Source organism: Triticum dicoccoides, chromosome 3A (genome assembly GCF_002162155.2).
Source record: "Triticum dicoccoides isolate Atlit2015 ecotype Zavitan chromosome 3A, WEW_v2.0, whole genome shotgun sequence".
Classification (NCBI taxonomy): Eukaryota; Viridiplantae; Streptophyta; class Magnoliopsida; order Poales; family Poaceae; genus Triticum; species Triticum dicoccoides.
In genome coordinates this window covers 236,517,864-236,523,863 of record NC_041384.1, presented here as the reverse complement: position 1 = coordinate 236,523,863, position 6,000 = coordinate 236,517,864, and positions in this window count along the sequence as shown.

Here is a 6,000-nt window from a genome sequence, read left to right as displayed (position 1 = left end):
AGACAATTTATTTATCTGGCTAGGGGGGTGAATGTAAAAACGCCCTGGTGCCTCGTATTCATTCGATGCATGGGAGATAGCCCTTATTGGGCACAGAAGCCAAGAGGTCCAAACATTTATGGGACCGGACACTGCTTTACAAACATTCGGAAGATGGAGAAGAACCCGCCTTGCAATGCCGAAGACAACACTGTGCGCCGGACTCATCGTCATTGAAGCCTGGTGTCGCTGTCAAAACCGGCGGATCTCGGGTAGGGGGTCCCAAACTGTGCGTCTAGGCCGGATGGTAACAGGAGGCAAGGGACACGAAGTTTTACCCAGGTTCAGGCCCTCTCGATGGAGGTAAAACCCTACGTCCTGCTTGATTAATATTGATGATATGGGTAGTACAAGAGTAGATCTACCACGAGATCGGAGAGGCTAAACCCTAGAAGCTAGCCTATGGTATGATTGTTGTTGTGTATGTTGTCCTACGGACTAAAACCCTCCGGTTTATATAGACACCAGAGAGGGTTAGGGTTACACAAAGTCGATTACAATGGTAGGAGATCTGCATATCCGTATCGCCAAGCTTGCCTTCCACACCAAGGAAAGTCCCTTCCGGACACGGGACGAAGTCTTCAATCTTGTATCTTCATAGTCCAGGAGTCCGGCTGAAGGTATAGTCCGGCCATCCGGACACCCCCTAATCCAGGACTCCCTCACCTGGTTCGGGGGCTACTGAGGGAGTCCTGGATTAGGGGGTATCTGGACAGCCGGATTATATCCTTTGGCCGGACTGTTGGACTATGAAGTTACAAGATTGAAGACTTCGTCTCGTGTCCGGATGGGACTCTACTTGGCGTGGAAGGCAAGCTAGGCAATACGGATATGTATATCTCCTCCTTTGTAACCGACCTTGTGTAACCCTAGCCCCCTCCGGTGTCTATATAAACCGGAGGGTTTTAGTCCGTATGACAACATACAATCATACCATAGGCTAGCTTCTAGGATTTAGCCTCTCCGATCTTGTGGTAGATCAACTCTTGTAATACTCATATCATCAAGAATAAATCAAGCAGGACGTAGGGTTTTATCTCCATCAAGAGGGCCCGAACCTGGGTAAAACATCATGTTCCCTGCCTCCTGTTACCATCTGCCTTAGACGCACAGTTCGGGACCCCCTACCCAAGATCCGCCGGTTTTGACACCGACATGTACCTTCTCCCTTATTGGAAAGTAGTTCATCACAGAAATCTGTTCGTGTGACTACTACACCAATTAGTGAGGAAGCTAATGATGATGATCATGTAACTTCAGATCAAGTTACTACCGAACCTCGTAGGTCAACCAGAGTGAGATCCGCACCAGAGTGGTACGGTAATCCTGTTATGGATGTCATGTTACTTGACCATGACGAACCTATGAACTATGAGGAAGCGATGATGAGCCTAGATTCCGCAAAATGGCTTGAGGCCATGAAATCTGAGATGGGATCCATGTATAAGAACAAAGTGTGGACTTTGATTGACTTGCCCGATGACCGGTGAGTCATTAAGAATGAATGGATCTTCAAGAGGAAGACGGACGCTAATAGTAGTGTTACTATTTACAAAGCTCGAATTGTCGCAAAAATGTTTTCGACAAGTTCAAGGTGTTGACTACGATGAGATTTTCTCACTCGTATTGATGCTTAAAAGTCTGTCCGAATCATGTTAGTAGTTGCCGCATTTTATGAAATCTAGCAAATGGATGTCAAAACTGTATTCCTTCATGGATATTTTAAAGAAGAGTTGTATATGATGCAACCAGAAGGTTTTGTCGATCCAAAAAGTGCTAACAAAGTGTGCAACCTCCAGCGATCCATTTATGGTCTGGTGCAAGCATCTCGGAGTTGGAATATATGCTTTGATATCAAAGCATATGGTTTTATACAGACTTGCGGTGAAGCCTGTATTTACCAGAAAGTGAGTGGGAGCACTACAACATTTCTGATAAGTATATATGAATGACATATTGTTGATCGGAAATAATGTAGAATTTTTTGGAAAGCATAAAGGAGTGTTTGAAAGGAGTTTTTCAAAGAAAGACCTTGGTGAAGCTACTTACATATTGAGCATCAAGATCTATAGAGATAGATCAAGACGCTTGATATATTTTCAATGAGTACATACCTTGACAAGATTTTGAAATAGTTCAAAATAGAACAGTCAAAGAAGAAGTTCTTGTCTGTGTTGCAAGGTGTGAAGTTGAGTAAAGACTCAAAACCCGACCACGGCAGAAAATAGAAAGAGAATGAAAAGTCATTCCCTATGCCTCAGCCATAGGTTCTATAAAGTATGCCATGTTGTGTACCAGACCTATTTTGTACCTCATCATAAGTTTGGCAAGAGGGTACAATAGTGATCTAGGAGTAGATCACTGGACAGTGGTCAAAATTATCCTTAGAGGACTAAGGAAATATTTCTCGGTTATGGAGGTGATAAAAGAGTTCGCCGTAAAGAGTTACGTCACTGCAAGCTTTTTACATCGATCTAGGTGACTTTAAGTCTCGATCTGGATACATATTGAAAATGGGAGCAATTAGCTAGAGTAGCTCCATGCAGAGCATTGCAGACATAGAAATTTGCGAAATACATACGGATCTGAATGTTGCAGACCCGTAGACTAAACTTCTCTCACAAGCAAAACATGATCACTCTTTGGGTGTTAATCACATAGCGATGTGAACTAGATTATTGACTCTAGTAAACCCTTTGGGTATTAGTCACATGGAGATGTGAAATAATCACATAAAGATGTGAATTAGATTATTGACTCTAGTGCCAGTGGGAGACTGAAGGAAATATGCCCTAGAGGCAATAATAAAGTTATTATTTATTTTCTTATTTATTGATAAATGTTTATTATTCATGTTAGAATTGTATTAACCAGAAACATGATATATGTGTGAATACATAGACAAACAGAGTGTCACTAGTTTGCCTCTACTTGACTAGCTCGTTGAATCAATGATGGTTATGTTTCCTAACCATAGACATGAGTTGTCATTTGATTAACGCATCCGTTAGCTTAGCATGATGATCGTTTAGTTTTTTGCTATTGCTTTCTTCATGACTTATACATGTTCCAATGACTATGAGATTGTGCAACTCCCGAATACAGGAGGAACACTTTGTGTGCTACCAAACGTCACAACATAACTGGGTGATTATAAAGGTCCTCTACAGGTGTCTCCGATGGTACTTGTTGAGTTGGCATAGATCGAGATTAGGATTTGTCACTCCGATTGTCGGAGAGGTATCTCTAGGCCCTCTCGGTAATGCACATCACTATAAGCCTTGCAAGCATTGTAACTAATGAGTTAGTTGCGAGATGATGTATTACGGGAATGAGTAAAGAGACTTTCCGGTAACGAGATTGAACTAGGTATTGAGATACCGACGATCGAATCTCGGGCAAGTAACATACCGATGACAAAGGGAACAACGTATGTTGTTATGCGGTTTGATTGACAAAGATCTTTGTAGAATATGTAGGAACCAATATGAGCATCCAGGTTCCACTATTGGTTATTGACCAGAGACGTGTCTCGGTCATGTCTACATAGTTCTTGAACCCGTAGGGTCCACACGCTTAACGTTCGGTGACGATCAGTATTATGAGTTTATGAGATTTGATGTACCAGAGGTAGTTCGGAGTCCCGGATGAGATCAGGGACATGACGAGGAGTCTCGAAATGGTCGAGACATAGAGATCGATATATTGGACGACTATATTCGGACATCGGAAAGGTTCTGAGTGATTCAGGTATTTTCCGAAGTACTGGGGAGTTACGGGAATACGGGGAAGAAGTATTGGGCCTTATGGGCCAAGTGGTGGAAGAGAGGAGGCAGGGCGCACGCCCCCCTATCCCAAACCGAATTGGACTAGGGGGCCGGCCCCCCTTTCCTCCTTTCCTCCCTCTTCTTCCTTCTCCCCTTCCCCCTTCATTTCCTCCTCCTAATAGGAGTAGGAAAGGGGAGTCCTACTCCTACTAGGAGGAGGACTTCTCCTCCTGGCGCGCCTTACAGGGGCCAGCCAGCCTCCCCCCTTGCTCCTTTATATACGGGGGCAGGGGGGCACCCAAAGACACACAAGTTGATCATTGATCCCTTAGCCGTGCGCAGTGCCCCCCTCCACCATAATCCACCTCGATCATATCGTAGCGGTGCTTAGACGAAGCCCTGCATCGGTAGCAACATCATCACCGTCATCACTCCGTCGTGCTGACGGAACTCTCCCATGAAGCTCTGCTGGATCGGAGTTCATGAGACGTCATCAAGCTGAACGTGTGCTGAACTCGGAGGTGCCGTGCATTCGATACTTGTATCAGTCGGATCATGAAGACGTTCGACTACATCAACCGCATTCTCATAACGCTTCCGCTTACGGTCTACGAGGGTACGTGGGTGATACTCTTCCCTCTAGTTGTTATGCATCACCATGATCTTGCATGTGCATAGGGATTTTTTTGAAATTACTATGTTCCCCAACAGAGCCCCCAATGGTTTGCCATTGCCTTCGACCCCGCGCTGCATGTGCACGCCTTTGAAGTAGGGGTCGACGAGCTTGCGCTCGTCGAACTCGGCCTTGATGCGGTTCCAATACGTGTCGATGCTCTAGTTCGTGCCGATGATTAGGTCGAGGCATACGACTTTCCACGCTTCGGCAAGGCACTTGTCCTCCTTGAACGCCCACTTGATGCGTGGTTCGCCGGTCCTGGCCCCCTTCTTCTTCTTCCCTTTCCTCGCCGGAGCAGTCGCCAGCTCCTCCTCCTCCTCCTCCTCCTCCTCCGGCTCCTTCTCGCCGTAGTCAAGCTCGCCGTCCATGTCCCCTTGAGGTTCATTGTGTTGTCTTGTGTGGTGAACCCGAGGGAGGCGGCGGCGGCCGAGCCGGTCGTGATGATGTCGTCCATGTCGGCCTCTGTCGCGTCGGTGTCACCGAGATGCGACGAGAAGGCTTGTGAGTAGAGCAGCGCGCCACGGTGGTGAGGGGCGTCGGGGAGGCTGTGTAGGCCGGCGGCGAGTAGGTGTACGGAGGGTACTACACGCCGGCGAAAGCGGGCGAGGGCGTGCATTGGGGCGGGTGACCATGAGGGAAGGTGATGTTGGGGTTGAACCCGCCGTGCGCGTCACCGTCGGCATAGCCCAGCGACGGCGTGCAGCCCCAGGGCTGTGGCGACGACGAGAAGCCGGCCGGAGACCCGACGCTTTGCTGGCTCCAGGACACGTACGGGCCGTGGCCGCCGGGTGGATTCATCATCCTCGCGCGAGCCGCCTCGACTTGTTCGGTCGAGCTCTCCGCCTGCTCCGCCACCGCTGCAGCCACGAGCGCCGCGCTGTCCCGGGCCTTCTTGGCGTTGGCCCTGTTCCACCGGTCGGCGGTGACAGCCTCCCGGTGCTGAACTTCCGCCCTCCAGTCGGCGTTAGACATGCCCGGGGGCTTGGACGGCGGCGCCCTCTGCTTCCTCTGCTTCAGCTGGGCGACGGCGGGGGCGGTGGCATCCGTCACGGCACGGGGGACCACGTACTTCTTCGACGGCATGGTGGCTGGCTGGGAGGGGAGGAGGAGATTGGCAGGAGGAATGGATAATGAGAGGGAAGCCGAGAGGGGAAAGCGGGAGGAAACGACGGGAAAAGGCCCTCCTCTCGCCGACAGAGCGGGCCCACACCCCTTTTCGCTTCTGCCGACGCCCCCAGGCGACCCCCGGACGCTTGGGTTCGTCTCGGGTGAGCCGACTGTTATTTCGGCCCAAACCGGCGCTAAATGAGATCCTGGAGGCGCGACTGGGGAGATTTTCGTCCGCCGGCGTTAAAAAATCGCCTGGGAGGAGGGGAGGTTGTTGGGGACGCGGCTGGATATGCTTTTAATGGGTTTAATGTGACATTGGTTACTTGGAAGTCGAAATCTCAAGTAGCAATCAATCATCAAACCATCAAAGCTAAGAAAGAAAAATATCTGGTCAGCTAGTTGAGAGTC